The sequence below is a fragment of the Mirounga leonina genome, unplaced genomic scaffold, assembly GCF_011800145.1.
Source record: "Mirounga leonina isolate KUSES-001 unplaced genomic scaffold, KU_Mleo_1.0 Mir_101664, whole genome shotgun sequence".
In the NCBI taxonomy this organism is placed as follows: Eukaryota; Metazoa; Chordata; class Mammalia; order Carnivora; family Phocidae; genus Mirounga; species Mirounga leonina.
The window spans coordinates 9,808,775-9,829,924 of NW_023270175.1; the positions used below are offsets into that span (position 1 = coordinate 9,808,775).

A 21,150-nucleotide genomic window follows, 5' to 3' on the forward strand; every position below is an offset into this window, starting at 1 on the left:
TATGACTCCAAACACAGAATGCCAAGGGAGACTCACTAGGCCTTCTAAGGTCTTTTTGCAGCATTTTAGAAGAACAAAGAAAATGAACAGGATACTGCAACTGCCTCTGGGAAGAAAAGTAGGATTTTGCCTTGTGTTCACCACTGCATCCCCAGGACATGGGTGAGAAGGTGCTCACTAATTTTTCTTGAATGAATGTACATGAAATAACTCATTTCCTCTCATCAAAGAGCATTGCCCTATACAGGAGGGCTAATTAAAGCCAGTGAGTCTCCTTTATATGCAGAAAAAGCAGATTCATCTTTAAAACAGCTGGATGGACCTAACCCACATACAGTCACTCAGAGACATTCTAAACGCTTAAGGAGTCTCTACCATTTTTGGCACTAAATTAAGCAGAAAAATCAAAGTACTGTGAAGTTTCTGAGTATACTGTAATGGGTTCATTTTTTAATATCAGTGAATGATATCTCAAGTCATAGGAAACTGATTACTCACATCACTCTAAATCCTCTTTTCTAAATGGGTGATACTTTCTCGTTGTCACAATGGTCCTCTTAAACCAGACCAGTTTGGCTTGTCTTAAATCAGCAGGTTCCTGACCCCTTTCCATATCAAAATGGCTTAATAAACAAAATTAGCAATGATAAAAGCAGCATCAAAATACAGACACCAAAACTCCTAAATCAAGCTTTTTTTTTTTTTTACTCCACAGCATCTTATATGCTAACTCCAGGTGATGTGAACTATTAATCTCTATGATAAAGATGTGCTTCCACCTAATTAACATAAAGGTATACTTAGTTTTCTTCCTCCAGGGACAGCAGTGCCACCTTGTCGACTTCCATCCTACCTACTAGCTGCGAGATCGTGACACCATCACCACACATGATGAACAGAGAATCCATTTAAGCAAATAAAATATATACTCAGGGAAGACGGCAGAACAGGAAGGTCCTGGGCTCACCTCCCTCCCACAGACACACTGAGGCTGCAACTACATCAAATGCAACATGCTCTGAAAATGACCTAAAGACTAGCAGAACAGCTCCTCCCCAGCTCGGAATATAAAGAAAAAGATCATTGAAAAGAGTAGGAAAGAGGGGGGCGGGGGCGCCTGGCTGGCTCAGTTGGTTAACCGTCTGCCTTCAGCTCAGGTCATGATCCCAGAGTCCTGGGATCAAGCCCCGCGTCGGGCTCCCTGCTCCGCGGGAAGCCTGCTTCTCCCTCTGCCTCTGCCTGCCACTCTGCCTACTCGTGCTCTCTCTCTCTATCTCTCTGTCAAATAAATAAATAAAATCTTTTAAAAAATTAAAATAAATTTAAGTAATCTAAGTAATCTCTACACCCAACCTGGGGCTTGAAGTTACAACCCTGAGATGAAGATTCACACACTACACCAATTGAGCCAGGCAGGGGCCCCCAATAATTACTTTAAATGTAAATGGAATAAATGCTATAATCAAAAGACAAAGGGTGACTGATGGATAAAAAAACAATACCCATCTATATACTGCCTGGAAGAGACACAATTCAGACATAAAAACACATACAGACTGAAAGTGAAGAGGATGAAGAAAAATATTCCATGCAAATGGAACAAAAAACAAGCTGAGGTAGCAATACTTAGATTAGACAAAATACACTTTAAAACAAAGACTGTAACAAGAGACAAAGGAGGGAATTACATAATGATAAAAGGATCAATCGAACAAGGAGATATAACAGTTGTAAATATATATGCACCCAACATAAGAGCATTGAAATATGTAAAGCACATATTAACAGACATAAGAGGTGAAATTAACAGTAATACTATAATAGTAGGGGACTTAACACTCCACTTACATCAATGGATGATAATCCAGACAGAAAATCACTAAGGGAACAGTGGCAGTGAGTGACACATTAGACCAGATGGATTTAACAGATAAATACAGAACATTCCATCCAAAAACGGCAAAATACACAATCTTTTCAAATGGACATGGAACATTCTCCAAGATAGATGACATGTCAGCCAACAAAACAAGCCTTTATAAATTTTAAAAGATTAAAATCATACCCAGCATTTTTTCTGACAACAATGGTATGAAAGTAGATGTAAATTACAAGAAAAAAAACCTGGAAAAAAACACAAAGATGTGGAGGCTAAACAACATGCTACTCAAACAACCAATGGTCAACCAAAAAAATCAAAGAGGAAAACAGAAAATACCTGGAGACAAATGAAAATGGAAATACAATGGTTCAAACTCTTTGAGACACAGCAAAAAAATTTCTAAGAAGAAAGTTTATAATGATACAGGCCTATATCTCAAGAAACAAAAATCTCAGATAAACTATATAACCTTATACCTAAAGGAACAAGAAAATGGAGAAGAAACAAGGCCCAAAGTGAAGAGAAGGAAGTAAATAAAGATCAGAACAGAAATAAATGTAATACAGACTAAAAGCACAAGTGAAAAGATCAGTAAAACTAAGAGCTTAGACCTTGAAAAGATAAGCAAAATTGATAAATCCATAGCCAGACTCATCAAGAAAGAAAAGGGGACTACTCAAAGTAAGTAAAATCAGAAATGAAAGTGGGGCACCTAGGTGGCTCAGTCAGTTAAGCATCTGCCTTCAGCTCAGTCATGATCCCAGGGTCCTGGGATCGAGACCCACATCGGGCAAGCAGGGAGCCTGCTTCTCCCTCTCCCTCTGCCACGCCCCCTGATTGTGCTCTCTCTTGCTCACTCTCTCTCTCTCAAATAAATAAATAAAATCTTTAAAAAAATCAGAAATGAAAGAGAAGTTACAACTGATACCACAGAAACACAAAGGATTATGAGACTACTACAAAAAATTATACACCAACAAATTGGAGAAACTAGAAGAAATGGATAAAGTCCTAGAAACATACATCCTCCAAGACTAAATCAGGAAAAAATAGAAAATCTGAATAGACCAATTAATAATAAACAAACTGAATCAGTAACAAAAAAAGAAAAAAAAAAGCTCTCAACAAATAAAAATCCGGGACTAGATGGCTTCATAGGTGAATTCTACCAAACATTTAAAGACTAGTTAATAGCTATCCTTCTCAAACAATTCCAGAAAACAGAAGAGGAAGGAATGCTTCCAAATTTATTCTATGAGGCCAGCATTACCCTGATACCAAAACCAGACAAAGAAACTACAAAAAAAATAAAATTACAGACCAATGTTCCTGATGAACATAGATTTAAAAAACTTCAACAAATTTTAATCAACCAGATTAAACAATTCATTAAAAGCATCATTCACCACAAGTGGGATTTATTTCAGGGATGCAAGGATGGTTCAATATCTATAAATCAATGTGATATAGCACATTAAGAAAATGAAATATACAAATCATATGATCATCTCAATAGATGCAGAAAAAGCATTTGAAAAATTCAATATTCATTCAAGATAAAAACGCAACAACATGCGTTTAGAGTGAACATATCTCAACTTAAAAAAGGCCATATATGACAAACCAGAAGATAAGATCATACTCAATGGTGAAAAGCTCAAAGCTTTTCCTCTGTGGTCAGGAAAAAACAGGGAATTCTACTCTTGCCACCTTTATTCAACATAGTACTGGAAGTCCTGGCTGCAGCAATCAGACAAGAAAAAAAAAAGTAACCAAAGTGGTAAGAAAGAAGGAAAATTGTCACTATTTGCAGATGACAGGCTACTAGATATAGAAAACCATAAAGACTCCACCAAAATCTATTAAACCTAATAAGTGAATTCAGTAAAGTTGCAGGATACAAAATTAATATACAGAAATCTGCTGCAGGAGTGCTTGGGGGAGCTCAGCTGGTTAAGCGTCTGCCTCCAGCTCACGTCATGATTCCAGGGTCCTGGGATCGAGCCCCACGTTGGGCTCCCTGCTCAGCGGGGAGCCTGCTTCTCCCTCTCTCCCCACCCCCGCTTGTGCTCTCTCTCCCTATCTCTCTCTCTCAAATAAAATCTTAAAAAAAAAAAAAGTCCGCTGCATTTCTATACACTAATAATGGACTAGTAGATAGAGAAATTAAGAAAACCATCCCAGGACGCCCGGGTAGCTCAGTTGGTTAAAAGTCTGCCTTCAGCTCAGGTCATGATCCCAGGGTTCTGGGATCGAGTCCCACATCAGGCTCCCTAGGAGCTTGCTTCTCCCTCTGCCTCTGCCTCTCTCTCTCTCTCTGTCTCTCATGAATAAATACATAAAATCTTAAAAAAAAAAAAAAAGAAAAGAAAACCATCCCATTTACAATTGCATCCAAAAAAATAATACCTAGGGATAAATTTAATCAAGGAGGTGACAGGCGTGTACTCTGAAAACTATTAAGACACTGATGAAAGAAACTGAAGACTACACAAATAAATGGGAAGATACACCATGGTCATGGATTGGAAGAATACTGTTAAAATATCCATATTACCCAAAGCAATCTATAGATTCAATGCAGTCCTTATCAAAATACCAATAGTAATTTTCACAGAACTCAAATAACCCTAAAATTTGAATGGAACCACAAAAGACCTTGAATAGCCAGGGAAATCTTAAGAAAAAGAACAAAGCTGGAGGTATCAAAATAAAAATCTTCTGCAAAGCAAACAGTCAACAAAACTAAAAGGCAATGTACAGAATGGGAGAAGATATTTGCAAATGACATATTTGATAAAGGGTTAGTATCCAAAATATATAAATAAAACCCAACACCCAAAAAATGAATAATCCAAGTAAAAATGGGCAGAAGACATGAATAGACATTTTTCCAAAGAAGATATACAGATGGTCAACAGACACATCAAAAGATGTTCAACATCACTGATCATCAGGGAAATGCAAACCAAAACTACGAGATATCACCTCACACCAGTATGGAGGTTCCTCAGAAAATTAAAAATATATCTACCCTACAATGCAGTAATTGCACTACTATTTACCCAAAAAATATAAAAATACTAATTCAAAGGGATACATGGACCCTGATGTTTATAGCAGCATTATCTACAATAGCCAAATTATGGAAACAGCCCACTAAGTGTCCACTGACTGATGAATGGATAAAGAAGATATGGTGTATATATATATATACACACATAGGAGATATATATAGATATAGATATAGATATAGATATAATGGAATATTACTCAGCCGTAAAAAAGAATGAAATCTTTCCACTTGTAACATGGATAGAGCTAGAGTGTATTATGCTAAGCAAAATAAGTCATCCAGAGAAAGACAAATACCATATAATTTCACTCATATGTGGAATTTAGGAAATGAAACAGATGAGCAAAGGGAAAAAAGAGAGTGGCAAACCAAGAAACAGACTGTTAACTATAGAGAACAATGTAGGGGTTACCAGGGGGGAGGGGGCTGGGGGGATGGGGGAAGTAGGTGATGGGGATTAAAGAGCGCACTTGTGATGAGCACCAGGTATTGTATGGAAGTGTTGAATCACTACATTTTACACTTGAAAGTAATACTACACTGCATGTTACCTAACTAAAATTTAAATAAAAACTTAAAAAAAAGAACAAAGCTGGAGGTATCACAATCCCAGATTTCAAACAGTTATACAAAACTACAGTAATCAAAACAGAATGGTACTGACACAAAAAAAGGACATAGGACTGATATAAGAGAATAAAGAGCCCAGGAATAACCAACTCATGCTTATAAGGTCAATTAAGACAAAGGAGGCAAGCATATACAATCAAAGACAGTTGCTTCAATAAATGGTGTTGGGAAAACTGAACAGCTACATGCAGAAGAATGAAACTAGACCCTTCTTCTGCCATGTACAACAAATTCAAAATGGACTAAAGACCTAAATGTAAGACCTGAAACCATAAATCTCCTAAACAAAAACATAGGTAGCAAACTCTTTTTTTTTTTTAAGATTTTACTTATTTATTTGAGAGAGAGAGAGAGGGAGAGAGCATGAGTAGGGGGAGGGACAGAGGGAGAGAGACAAAGACTCCCCACTGAGCACAGAGCTGACACGGGGCAATCCCAGGACCGTGAGATCACGACCTGAGCCGAAGTCAGATGCTTAACTGACTGAGCCACCCCAGCACCCTGGTAGCAAATTCTTGGACATTAGTTTTAGCACTGTTTTTCTGGATCAGTCTCTTCAGGCAAAGAAAACAAAAGAAAAATGAACTACTAGAACTACATCAAACTAAAAAACTTTTGAACAATGAAGGAAACCATCAACAAAACGAAAAGGCAATGTACTGAATGGGTAAAGATATTTGCAAATGGTACATCCAATAAGGGGTTAATATCCAAAATACATAAAGAACTCCTACAACCCACATCAAAAAGAGATATAATCTGACTAAAAACAGAGGACCTGAATCGACTTTTTTCCAAAGACATATAGATGATCAACAGACACATGAAAAGATGCTCAACATCAGTATCACCAGGGAAATGCAAATCAAAACTACAATGAGATATCACCTCACACCAGTCAGAATGACTGGTATCAAAAAGACAAGAAACAATAGGTGTTAGTGAGGATGTGGAAAAAAGGGAACCCTGGTGCACTGTTGTACAAATGCAAACTGGTGCAGCCAGTGTGGAAAACAGTATGGAGCTTCCTCAAAAAATTAAAAATAGAAGTACCATGCAATCCAGTAATTCTACCTCAGGGTATTGAACCAAAAAAACCAATACACTAATTCAAAAAGATATAGGCACCTCTATGTTTACTGCAGTATTGTTTACAATAGCCAAGATATGGAAGCAACCTAAATATCCACTGATAGATGAATGCATAAGAATGATGTGGAGTGTGTGTGTGTGTGTGTGTGTGTGTTAGAATATTACTCAGCCATAAAGTGAATGAAATCTTGCCATTTGTGACAACATGGATGGACCTAGAAAGTGTTAAGTGAAGTAAGTCAGAGAAAGACCAATACCATATAATTTCACTTATATGTGGAATCTAAAAAACCAAAGCAAACAAACAAAAACAGAAACAGACTCACAAATACAGAGAACAATCTGGTGGTTGCCAAAGGACAGGGGTTTGGGGGGATGGGCAAAATAGGTGAAGAGAATTAAAAGGTACAAACTTCCATTTATCAATAAGCCACAGGGAGGAAAAGTACAGCATAGGGGATATAATCAATGGTACTGTAATAACTCTGTATGGTGACAGATGGTAACTACACTTATCTTGGTGAGCATTTCTTAATGTATATAATTGTTAAATCACTATGTTGTACACCTGAAATATTATATTGTATGTCAACTATAGTTCAAACATATAAAAATATAAATTATATATGTATATATATATATTCATTCACACACACACACACACACACACACACTTAACATTTATAGCAAATCATTTTGAGTGAATCAAGCCGCTTTAACTTCAAATGAAACTACTTTGGCCCCTGAAAAGAAACTCAATTCAAGAATATAATAAGCATAAAAAAACTACTGAGGAAGCATAAAATAACATTACAAAATCATTCTGAAAGAAAAAGGAGGTGAAATTAGAAGTAGGAAGAGACCAATCCAAGATGAACTCATTTAAAAAGATAGCTACAGTCTTCAAGACATCTAATTTTGTCCAAAGATTAGTTTTATTTTTATTTTTTAAAGGCTTATTTATTTGAGAGACAGAAAGAAGAGAGAGAGAGAGCACAAGCGGGAGGTGAAAGAGGGAGAGGGAGAGAGAATCCCAAGCAGATTCTGCGCTCAGTGCACAGCCCGCCACGGGGCTCGATCTCATGACCCTGAGATCATGACCTGAGCCGAAACCAAGAGTCAGACGCTTAACCGACTGCACCACCCAGGTGGCCCCCCCAAGATTATTTTTAATAATAAAAAGTAAATAGCCACTCTTTAGCTGGAAAGTTAACATTGACTATAACTTATCACTCTAATGGATAACTGGGAATAGCCTGCCTTCCCTGCACCACACACAGATACCTGGTTTGGTAATTCCCACTAGACAGAAACGTTCTTGACTGTAACAACAGACTATATCTTAGTGAAGTGTGAGTAGCTGAAAAATCTTCAGTTTTCTTTTTTAAGTTCCAGTTATTTCACAATACCTGTACACAATATCACGGAATATATTTTATGGGACATTTTCCAAAACACACCATCCCAATACTATATCCTGGCCAAAAACAAGTGTTACTTTTATTTTTTTTTAATTTTTTTTTTTAAAGATTTTATTTATTTATTTGAGACAGAGAGAATGAGAGACAGAGAGCATGAGAGGGAGGAGGGTCAGAGGGAGAAGCAGACTCCCTGCCAAGCAGGGAGCCCAATGTGGGACTCGATCCCGGGACTCCAGGATCATGACCTGAGCCGAAGGCAGTCGCTTAACCAACTGAGCCACCCAGGCGCCCCAACAAGCGTTACTTTTATCTCCACCATCTATCCATTACTAACCTATGTCAGGCATAATCTTTAGAAATACTTAAAAATGCCAGTATGTACGCATAAAATTTCTCAGGTGTCTCTGGCTCTGGCACACTATAGAAGCAGGTCTAGACAAGGAGCGAGCCATTCATGGTAGGGAGTTTAGCAGTTTTGTTTTTATTTTTTATTATTTTTTTAGCAGTTTGGTTTTTAAATAGAGCCTGGCTTAGTTATGTAGTACGAATATCCATATGCTTGTGATAAGTACACAATGAGCAAATCTATACCATCAATATGGATACAGAATTCAAAATCAGATAAATATATAATCCTTTCAAAGACTAGCCAATGATTGAAATGAAATTAAAAGAAGGTGCTCTGCAGCCAGTTAGAGCTACACTGCAAAGAATGGTGCGGGATCTCTGAACATTTTGCTAGAAAAACAGTAGGACCAACAGACACTTTACTTCCATTCCCTCGTGGTTACATTTGTTTCAAAACACCTATTTCTCTTTTTGGGGTGATGAAAGTGTTATAAAATTGATTGTGGTAATGGTTACCCAACTCTGTGAAGATACTAAAAACCACTGAATTGTACACTTTAAATGGGTCAATTGTAGGGTAGCTGAATTAGAGTTCTATAAAGTTGCTACATATTTTTAAAAACATATTTGTGGAGCCATACAGTGTACACAAAAACAGAGCTATGATTGGCTGTCAATATAAAGGATTCTCAATTTGATTTACCCTTGCAATTTTTTTCCAGTTCAAAATGAACACACACACACACACACACACACACGACCCTGTGCATACACATGCAACATACATGCACACAGCTTTGGGCATTAAAATATTCAGAATACATTCCTTGCTTTTCAAAAGTACCTTATTCAAAATAGCTTGCCAACTTTAATACCCTACTCTGATCCTTTCTTTTTATCCAGAACACTTTCTAGCATGCCTTGTTTAGCTATCATGCTCTTATATAATGTCCCCTGTCAGAGACAGAACAAAAAGGAAGCATTGTGGTTAAAAAACACAGACTCTAAAACCAGGTTGCATAGATTTTAATGCTAGCTCTTCTACTCATTAGGTGTGCAACCTTGGGAAGTTATCTAACTTCTCTGTGCCTCAGTTTTCTCATCTGTAAAATGGGGATAATAAAGTCACTACCTCATAGCATTGTTATAGGGTTTAAATGTGTTCGTGCATATAAAGGATTTTACAATGGTGCCATACTCATGGTGGGTGCTATGATAACTTAGTAATTACTGACTGGTTATTAATATTACTATTGGCTGGGACGCCTGGGTGGCTCAGTCGGTTAAGCATCTGCTTTCGGCTCATGTCATGATCCCAGGTCCTGGGATCGAGTCCCGCTTCAGGCTCCTAGCTCAGCGGTGAGTCTGCTTCTCCTTCTGCCTCTCCCCCTGCTTGTGCTCTCTCTCTTTCTCTCTCTCTCTCTGATAAATAAATGAAATCTTTCAAAAAAAATATTAGTATTGACTGATACCAGGTTGCTTCATGTTCTTTCTTGCCCCTGCTAGACTGCAGGATATTTCAGGGCAGTGGATATATTTTCTTCCTCCAAGTAGAATGCTTTACATATAATTATTAACAAATGTTTGATCATGAATGTTTAAATAAAACACCTCTATGATGCCAAAAGTGCTTAGAAAATTTTCTAATAAACCTAAAATTCACTTTCCTAAGTGCCAAATTGCGCATTGTCCACTGCTGAAACTCTGGTTTCACCCTGTCAACTGAAAGACAAGATACATGAAAAATCTGGGGTGCCGGGGCGCCTGGGTGGCTCAGTTGGTTAAGCGACTGCCTTCGGCTCAGGTCATGATCCTGGAGTCCCTGGATCGAGTCCCGCATCGGGCTCCCTGCTCGGCAGGGAGTCTGCTTCTCCCTCTGACCCTCCCCCCTTCATGTGCTCTCTCTCATTCTCTCTCTCTCTCAAATAAATAAATAAACTCTTTAAAAAGAAAAAAAAAATCTGGGGTGCCTAGGTGGTGCAGTTGGTTGGGCCTCTGACTCTTGGCTTCAGCTCAGGTTGTGATCTCAGGGTCCTGAGATCAAGCCCCATGTCAGGCTTCCCACTCAGCGCAGAGTCTTCTTGGGACTCTCTCTGCCTCTGCCCCTCCCTGCCTGCGCTCTCTCTTTCTCTCTCTCTCTCTCAAAATAAATAAGTAAATCTTTAAGAAAAAAAAAGAAACATGAAAGAATCCTTTGGGTAACAAGTCTTTTACATTATTATTGAAAAAGCACTTCGTTAAAAACCAAGGGCCCTACATTCTGCTCCTAGGTCCATCTCGGGCAATGTGACCTTCTGCAAGTCATTCAACCTCATTGTGCATACTCCACTGAAGTAAAGAAAATAAGAATAATTAACCATGCTTCAAAAGAAAGTTGCTCTGTAAGTAAATGGCATTATCCTTAACATTTGAGCTTATTACCTAAGGACAGAATAAGTCTAATTTTTCTAAAGATACTTAAATGTTGTCTTTCCATGTTCAAATATGAAGCTGATCATGATGACTATCAATGCAGGTAACACTGTTAATACATAATATATCTCATTAGTATGGTGAGCTAGGCTTTTCAAGTACTTGAATGTACATTATCCTAATAACCATCACAAAATATACAGTGAATATACAGTTACTTGAGCAATGTGTCTCCTGGTTCATTCCCTTCTGTATACCAATGGCATTCCATAACCAAGTCAGCTACCCAAGGATCAACTGTCCATCATCTGTCTGACACTGGAACCGAAGAACACTGGAACAGGGGAATGCAGGAACACTACCTTCATGCACTTCCAACCCAAAAGGTTACACCAGCCCTAAACCACCGGAAGCTACTCTCAATAATCTATTTAGACTTATCCGTTCATTTACCAAAACTGCTACTGAACTTTTATTATCTCTAAGGTTTTATTTGATTTGTTGCCAGAGTAACTATAACAAAAGCTTAAGATAACCATCACAACTCAAAATCTATAGAAGACATTATTCACACAGAATTACTCCTCCTCCCAGCGGATTAACGGTTATAAATATTTCAATATTTTCTTCTGTGAGGACCTCAAATCTGGAATAGAGATAAATCAAGAAAATATATGACCTCTTTGAACATCAGAACAACAAAAAATTTTCATTTCAAAGTCAACATTGTTTATTGTATACATTTTCCTGTGTCTCCCTTTCCCTTCGAAATGAAGATTAAACTTTTAAATTCTATTAAGCTAAATACTATCATATTTAAATATATATTGGGTCAATCATATTAAAAAATTGACAGTTTCCTTGCATTCAATGTGATATCATCTTTGAATAAGTAATAAACCAAGCACTTATCATAAACTTTCTTGTCTGCCAGAAAACTACTGTTACTTCTAAGCAGTCAGTTCACTATTTAAGAGATAGTATGTTCAAAAAAATATCATTCCCACTGGGAGTAAGGCAATATAAAGGAAAGATACAATTTTCCCTTACATTTCTGGTTCATATATAAGTGGCAAAGCTCCTATAGTATGCCACAAGTTTTAGCTAGTTAAGCCATTAAATCTATTAAGAGTCAATAATACGAATATCTACCATGTAGCTTGAATTATGTTTAGGACTTTATATGCATTAGTTCATATAATCCTTAAAACCACCAGATGAGACTGTTTTCAGAGGAGGCAAACAAGGCTCAGAGAGGTGAAGGGAATTGCCCAAAACCACACTGGCAACAAGAGGCAGAGTTGGAATTTGAACCCAAGCCTGTGAGTCCAGGGCCCAAGATCTTTTTTTTTTTTTTTTTTTCACAGAGCAAGACAGCAAGAGAAGGAACACAAGCAGGGGGAGTGGGAAAGGGAGAAGCAGGCTTCCTGCTGAGCCGGGAGCCCGATGTGGGGCTCGATCCCAGGACCCTGGGATCATGACCTGAGCCGAAAGCAGACACTTAACAACTGAGCCACCCAGGCGCCCCTCCAGGGCCCAAGATCTTAGCCACTGATTTCTACTGCCTTCCCACTGAGAAATATTCAACAGTAGAACAGAAAACAGTGCTGACATGAAGTTCTTTAGAAAAGTCTGGCCATTTTCATAAAATGGAACCAAGAAGCAAAACTCTACAACTCTATTATCCCCTTTTACTGAAAAGACTGTAAAATGTAAAAGCACTTGACACACAGAATATAATGACCATCCCTTAATCGCCCCTCTATACCCATGTCCTGATGAGCCCTGGGCAGTAACACAACAATACAACAATGGCAGGCCCTGTGAACTGTGTCTGGAGTGGGGGGACAACAATGAAAGTGGGACAGCAATAATCAAAATCAGTTGAGAGATTTAGCGTTTGACTTAACTCCTTTTCTTCACTTGCCTTTCTCTTCTTCATCTTCCTCATTCAGAGCAAATCAAATCATTGGCTTGGTAACAGGCATTCCTCCAATGCACTGCTCACCCCTTTTCAAAACCGTCTAAAACTCTAGAAAGCTTTTGTTACCCTCAACGCGCACGAACCTTGACAACTTTCCTCTACTATTACACATTTTGGTAGCCAGCAATTAACAAAGCAATCTGTAGCCTGTATGTGTTAGAAATGAAAGCAGCTTTAAAGTTAGCAGGAGTTAACTTCAATCGGTGAGAGAGGCAAGTGCTCATGGGATGGGACAATGCTGTGACCCCATCAATTGTGTTGCTTTAAGTTCATGGTCATTGTGTTCTAACAGCCTGTCTTCTGAAGACCAGTCCCTTGGCAGGCCCTTCACTATCAATCTTAGCTATTTCCCACCAATATTAAGAACTCTGTTAGGACTCAACACATTTTAAGATTTAGACCGTTATCAAACAACCAGAGTGTTCTCTTGAACTAAAAGAAATTAGGCAACATGGTGGAAAAATTTAATGTCTGTTACCGCTCTTGAAGGTCACCATGAAAATTTAGGGCTATGAAAATGTCCAGGCATTTGACTAAAGGAACAGACTCGGCATATTGTGGCCTCAGTGCTTTTCAAAGGGTCACCCCAGGGTTACCACAGCTGACCTCGCGCAAGCAGAGACTTTCTTCGAAGTACTGGGTTTTACCTCAAATTTTCATGTGAATGTTGCACTCTAAAGCACAAGGTATAAGAATCTGTTTAAATATTATTAGTTTTAATTAGCTACCAGTGAATGTTCTCCTAAATCTTTGTGGAAAACAGATTCCTCAAGAATACACAAGCTAGGGGCGCCTGGGTGGCTCAGTTGGTTAAGCGACTGCCTTTGGCTCAGGTCATGATCCTGGAGTCCCAGGATCGAGTCCCGCATCGGGCTCCCTGCTCGGTAGGGAGTCTGCTTCTCCCTCTGACCCTCCTCCCTCTCATGCTCTCTGTCTCAAATAAATAAAAAAATCTTCGAAAAAAAAAAAAAAGAATACACAAGCTAGGGGCACCTGGGTGCCTCAGTCGTTAAGCGTCTGCCTTTGGCTCAGGTCATGGTCCCAGGGTCCTGGGATCGAGCCCCACATCGGGCTCCCCGCTCTGTGGGAAGTCTGCTTCTCCCTCTCCCACTCCCCCCGCCTGTGTTCCCTCTCTCGCTGTGTCTCTCTCTGTCAAATAAATAAATAAAATCTTTAAAAAAAAAAAAGAAGAATACACAAGCTAGTTTCCTCTGTAGCTCCCAGAGCACACTATCACATCCCCTCCACCCCCGCATACCCAGTGTACTCCAGTTTGAGGAAAAGAACACTGAGCAGAGATTCTATTTGCTTAAACTAGTGCAATGCCTAGACTATAATAGGTACTTAATACATATCTGTTGAATGAACTGGCAGAATGATTTCAAGAACTAATTTTCCACTGCAAGAAAACATTCCCAAAAAATCTTTTGAGACATATAATTACTCCCAAACCCACAAAGGCAAAAGGACAAAGAAAATTATCAGTCATGACTTACAAGTATTGATAAGGAAGAACAATAAAAATCATACTGTACTTAATTTAGTTAGAAAGGAAAGGTTGCCAGGATGTCATATAGGGATGATATTTCAGGGGGTGGGGAGCAGTTAAGGTATTAAAAACCAATTCCATATATTGGACACTAAGATGAGTTTTCAATTGCCTATTGTGTTTTCATTTGTACATTTTTAATATTAATGATCTCAAACTTACAAAGTAAAAGAAAGAACTGTAATGGACAACCATGTTCGCATGTAACCGTGCATGGTACTGGACCACTAAAAGCCAGGAACTATGCCTCATTTGTTTTGTACCTTTCTCCTGTTTTTAATACTGATTTCCATATACATGAGGAGTTCAATAAATATTTAGCAACTGCAAAGTATAATGTCTAATCATATTAAATGAATTCTTCTTAACTCAATCCTCCCCTCTCCCCCGATGAAAAGACTCACCCTAAAGAAGCATGCTTTGGTTTAAATAACAAAAGCAAAACAAAAAATAAATATTCCTAATGGCATTCGATGAGAGAGTATTGAGAGACCTAGTTCTTGGCTCATTTCAATCACATGACCCATATCTGTTTTCCTATGATAAAATGAGGCTCATACAGCCAGCCCTCTATTCAGAGTTGTTACATGAATAAATCAGCATGTATTTACATGGTAACCAGTATGAGAAAGGTATTGGGAAGAAGACAGTTGTATATTTACCTCTCTAATCTCCACCACCAAGAGCAACAGCTTCTTATATGCAAGGCGCTGATTTAAGCACTTTACCGTGAGGTATACAATCCCTTATCTGAAAACCTTGGTGCCAGATGTGTTTCCAAATTCAGATATGTCCGGGTTTTTGGAGAGGCAATAACCTACATATACGATATATTATGTAATACCCCAATAGGGTCTGAGGCATTACCCCATAAACATACTACTAATTCTACAGCAAAACCAAATAAAGATTAACATGAAATAGAATAAAGACTATAAATACCCTCATATCAGTTCAAGTCAGATTTTGCCACCACCTGAGTATGGCACTTACCAAACAAAATTTCTTTCGGTTGTCAGAGCTTCTGAATTTTAACAATTGCAAACAACAACTTGTAGACTTAGGTGACTCATTTAATCCTTACAAGTACCCTAAGAGGGAAGTTCTATTATCCTTACCTTACAGATGAGAACTATGAGGTACAGAGAGGTTAACCAACTTGCCCAGTGTCCCCCAGCTAGTAAGTCTCCTAGCCAACACTGGAACACAAACAGCCTAACCCCAGAGCTTGTGCTCCTAACAACTGTACTCCAGGTCCTCTCAGAAACTGCTTGAGAACACTTGACAAATATGTGAAAAGTAAAACAGCATGAAGCGATTTAAGTATCCAAAACAATAATAGGAGAAACATCACAAGGCAGTGTCTATTCATTATTCAACAACTATTTATAGAGGGCATAGCAAATGCCAGGTGCTCAGGATACAATGGATGAGTGAACCAGACCAATCCAGGTCGCCTTCATGAAGTCAGAGACCCGTGGGGAGGTAGCCAGGCATCAAATCAACATAATGATGTGACATGTGGCAAGTGTGTGATTACCGCTCACCTCCAGAGGAAGAGATTGGGTCGGGGGTGTGGTGTAAAATAGGACAAGGGATCTGAACTGTTCCATGACAAGTGTTGGGATTTGCAATGACAGAAAAGAAAGGAGATAGCTTTTCAAAGAGATGGCATGGCATCCATTCAATGAGCAGTTACCATGTACCTACTCTAGGCCAAGAATGAAGCTAAGCAGAAAAGTTCCAAACTGGAGAAAATCAGTTTAAACCAACGGAGGATTCATGTAAGAGAATAATAAAGACATGGAGGACAGTAGGCTTGGCTCGAACCATGAAGAATCCTTGAGTGCTAAGTTAAGGAGTAGGAAGTAGACTCTGTGGGAGTTGCTGAAGATTTTTTCGCAGGTTATTGCCCCATAACATTAAGATTTACCCCTATGGGGGTGCCTGGGTGGCTCAGATGGTTAAGCATATGCCTTCGGCTCAAGTCATGATCCCAGGGTCCTGGAACCGAGCCCCGCCTCGGGCTCCCTGCTCGGCAGGAAGCCTGCTTCTCCCTCTCCCACTCCCCCTGCTTGCGTTCTCTCTCTGGCTGTCTCTCTCTCTGTCAAATAAATAAAATCTTAAAAAAAAAAAAAAAAAAAAACTTTCTTAAAAAAAAAAAAGATTTACCCCTATGGAATGTCGACGACCATCTGAATTCCTATTTGGGGCCAACCAGACCTCAAAGCTGGATTGCTTTTGAGCAAGAGCTCAGGGCACAAAATAAATACCAAATCTAAATTCATGTAAGCCTCAAGGAATAGAGTAACCCTAATCTCTCAAAAAATGGCAATTGGAAAACCCTGGAGAGGGGCGCCTGGCTGGCTTAGTCGGAAAAGCCCGCGACTCTTGATCTTGGGGTCATGAGTTCAAGCCCCACATTGGGTGTAAGGATTACTTAAATAAAAACTTTTTTTAAATCTTAAAAAAAAAAAAAAAAAAAAAACTCTGGAGAAGGCAACAGGTAAAGGAAAACAGGAAACTCCCCTGAAAAATCTCACATGCCATTTCTAAAACCGAAATATTCTTTCATATTCAAATGAAACGTCCAACCTTCCAAAGGAAACATATTTCTGTGAGAAAATAAAACATCATTCTTTGAAAAACAAATTCTTAGGCTGAACAATGGTCCGATTTTTAATAAAGCTGGTGATAACTTACCTCAGGGCACAGGTGACATAACTCTGGAAAGTAAACTGCTTTTCAACACATTCACCTCAGAGTTCCCAGTCCCCTATCCCCTTATCTACACAGAGTGGAAGAACTGAATTACTTATTTATTTAGCATACATATCAAACAAAGCTTTTCATCCTCAGGTCTTAATGTAAACAACTGAGGAGCTAGAGAACCTCTGCAAAACACGTTTTTATTTATTTCCACTGAGTAATTTTTTTTCCAGCCAGTGACCTTCCACAGAAAAGTAGTTCATAAAGATTCTGCCCTGGCTTCCCCTTGTTCTGAGAATCAAACCCAAATTCTTCTTCAGAATTACCAGGCCCTATATTATTATCCGACTCCCTTTAGGCTCTGGAACACCTTTAACAACTCCCCCCACCCATGTCATTGGGGCTGGCCATCCTGGCTTGCTTTCTGTTCCTCAAACACCCTGCTGTCTGTTTGCCTGCCTCAAGGCCTTGGCTCTTACTCGTCTCTCTGCCCTTCACAAGGTAGGTTTATTCTCTCTTCTCTTTCAGGTCTCCATTCAAAGGTCACCTTCACTGCTAAGAGGCCTTTCCTGACCATCCTTGCCAAATAAGCCCTTCTTCTCAGGTCTCCAGATCACATTTCCTTACTTATTTCCTTCATTGTTCTTTCTACAACCTGTGAGGATCTTCTTCGTTTGTTTACTGGTTTGTTGTCTCTATCCTTTGGTGGACTATAGCCTCTGGGAGACTCCACAAGGGCAAGGATCATGCCTCGTAATAATACAGGGCCTCGTGCCTAATAGAGGGCTTTGGCAAATGGAAGGTGCTCAACAGATTTTGTCAAATAAATTACTAAATGAATGAACAATATATTTAAAAGGTGATTGATATGAATGTCAGCAACTTGAAAAAAGCCTTTTTTCCCTCTAATTTTGAGATGCTTTCTCTAGGGCTGTTCATTTTTCCATAATCTTTCTACATTTTCTGAAATCTGATGATGCCTGGCAAATTGTTGAGTTATTTCACAGCAGTAAAAATAGATCCGTTTCAAGCACTGGATTTAAAAAAAAATACTTTGAGGAGGTTGTAGTAGTTTATTAAACATCCAAATCAATTTGAAAACTGCTCAGTCCCATTTCACTACTGCAAGTCAAATTACATGAAGAAAAGTAATGTAAAATGTAAAGAAAATGAGAAAGACAATTCATTAGCAAACTGCAGTTACGTTTAGTGACATCTGAAACACCCGGTCTGATAACCTCTAGGTCTACCAAGTGGGTTTATCAAATACATATTGAGACATGTTGAAAAGATTCAGAGCAAAATGCTCAGGATGAACTCATAACCAACTTTATTTTTTTTCTGGCAAACAAATAGTTCATATTGGTGGCAATCTTAACTTAGACTTAGTATCAATAACAATCACAAAAGGAAAAAAAATAACAGAATGATACAAACTGTTTTCCTTGAAACAGTTTGCAAGTTAGTATGTCTTTCCAGAAGGGGTTGCCAAGAAAATTACAGATTTAGGTTGGCCCTATTACTATTAATCCTCTTTCCCTACTCTATTCCATTTTTTTAAAAATAAAACTAAAGTGAAGTCAGGAATTTACCAAACAAATGAGGGAAACTACAGATCATCTGCAATCCATCTAACTAAACTGATAATCAATAGCCATTACTGTTCTCCTAAAAACTGCTTTCCTCAGAACCTCAACTTCAAACTCCATAGAGTCACACCACACTTTTCAGAGTGTGCTTATGAAAGTGCAGATTTTAAAACCAGGGGAAATTGAGGCTCTTATTCATCTATTTTCTAAATACATCACCGGATGCTGCAGCAGAAACTTAACATTCCTTGTCTCACTGCCAACACAATTGCTACCAGGACAGTGAAATTTAGCCCTTACCTTCATTCCCAACTCAGTTTCTTCTGAGATTACTGCCCGTTAATGCACATCATGTAAATGGCAACACCTGATCACATACCCAGCAGACAATGCTATCATTCTTTTTTTTTTTTTAAAGATTTTATTTATTTATTTGACAGAGAGAGAGAGAGGGAACACAAGCAGGGGGAACAGCAGAGGGAGAGGGAGAAGCAGGCCTCTCGCAGAGCAAGGAGCCCTATGCGGGGCCCGATCCCAGGACCCCGGGATCATGACCTGAGCCGAAGGCAGACGCTTAACCGACTAAGCCACCCAGGTGCCCCCAATGCTATCATTCTAAGTATAAGGATAGTAATAAAAACTTGCAATTCAAGGAGCTACTATTTTTAAGTGTAAAATGATGTCATAACTGCTGGGTTGATCATTTCACTTTTCTCCCTTTTCAAATCTGAGCACTAGATACAGCCCATTTCCAAAAAAAACACAGCCACGAACGTCAGCATGTGCTAATTCACTGTATCTGCCTCCACTTTCAGCCTTTCCATTCAATTTTCTTCACACACTAATTTCAGCATGGAAGTGAGTAAATGAGCCTCAGAATGGGAGCGACTGGACATCGCTGAGAAAGTAAGTGGTACTGTGTGAAATTGACTTAAGCAAACTAATCTCCAGTCCACAGCAAAGTAGTCTCTTTTCTAACTACGTGCTTTGTAAATGCTGCTTCTTGAGGGTTTATGCAAATAGGAGATGTAAACTAAGAAACTCTGGCTTCTTTAAAAAAAAAAAAAAAATTTAAGGCAGGTGCCCTCCCAACAAACGCAGTTTGAAACCCCGAATTTTCTCAGTTCCCATGCAGTGTGCTTAGTAAACAGCCTACACTAACTTGAGTGACTATCCCAAACCCCTAGAATTCTTTCTGAGTACAATAAAAGATGAACATTCCAGTTTGCAGATGGAGAAATGGAAGCAGGCATCCAAAGTCTTTCTCTCTCTCTTTCTCTCTCTCTCTCTCTCTCTCTCAGGCCTGCTCAGCAGTGGAGGAAGAATCAGATTTAGGGCCATGTGCTACGATTGCGTACAAACACACAAACATACATAACATACATTTCAAGTGGCTGTGGTTCTTGGACTAAGTTATTGAAACCTAGAAAGAAACTTTTGAGTTCCTCAGCTAATATATACTAGATCATTCCCATCAATTTCAGTAAGCCGTCGGCTAGACAGCAAGCTTCCAAGAAAATCATTAGTCAACTGTGATTAAACCAAAGAAGCCAAGACATTCAGAGATGAAGACGTCCAGAGAGGAGTTAAAAGCTTCGAAGAAGAGGAGTGTGCTCCTGACTCGAGCCAGCAGCGAAGCCTCGCAAGTTAGAAGATTCCGAGGGAGGGATGGGCTGGGAGGCACAAAGCCGAAACTGTTAGAGGGCAAGAGACAGTGGGGCTGAGGCGAGCAGAGGGACCCCAGACCATCAGGGCAGCGACAGCGAAGCCCGGACGAGAAGATCTTGGAAGGATAACAAAGAAGCAAAGGAAAACTGGGGGTCGGGAGGGTGCTGAAAGAACCCAGGCGTCTGGCGGAGCCTCCGAGTCCGGGAGGTCAGGATGAGAAGGTGCAGGGATGAGCGCGCACCCGCACGCGAGAGAAAAAAGAAGGGGGGGCGTGCAAAGAGCGCAGCTGGTTCCCTGTCCCTCTGCCCCCGGTGCAGATCGCAACTCCTTACCGCGCACCGCCTGCCGCGCCGCGTCCCGGAGGCGGGGAGGTGGCTGACGGAGCCCCTGCGACTTCAGGACCCTGCCTCACCTTGTTTGCCGCGTCCCCGCGTCCCGCCGCCCGTCAGCCCGCCGCTGCGCTCCGAGGGCCAAAGAGCGAGTCGCGCGGCGCAGCCGGGGCTCCCTCCGGCTTGCGAGACACCGGCCCCGCACCTCCGCAGCCCCTTGCTCGCCCTGGTCGCTTCGCCCTCGCGCAGGCGGAGAGCACGGACCTAACCCGAGCGCCGCTCCACTTATTTTCGAAAGTGCCCGTTCCAGGCTTCCCCGGAATGCCAGCTGAGCTGCGGCGGCCGCAGCGGCAGAGCCTCCGCCTGACCTCACCGGCGGGGGGGTGAGGGGGGGCGGGGAGCGGGAGGGGGCGGGAGCCCAGTTAAGGAGGGGAGGGGGCGGGGGGAGCGAGCGCGCGGGC

At 40.0% G+C, this 21,150-nt stretch overlaps 1 protein-coding gene across 3 annotated transcripts in view; it reads right to left on the reverse strand.

Moving 5' to 3' along the window:
* KLHL13 (kelch like family member 13) overlaps positions 1–20,918 on the reverse strand; it is a 204,619-nt gene extending 183,701 nt beyond the window's left edge. For 2 of the 3 annotated variants that reach the window (XM_035007608.1, XM_035007598.1), the window contains exon 1: positions 20,693–20,918. The gene's annotated coding sequence lies outside the window, so the exon portion shown is untranslated. The remainder of the gene's footprint in view (positions 1–20,692) is intronic. The other variant, XM_035007605.1, reaches the window with a different exon arrangement.
* Between the last annotated feature and the right edge of the window lie 232 nt (positions 20,919–21,150).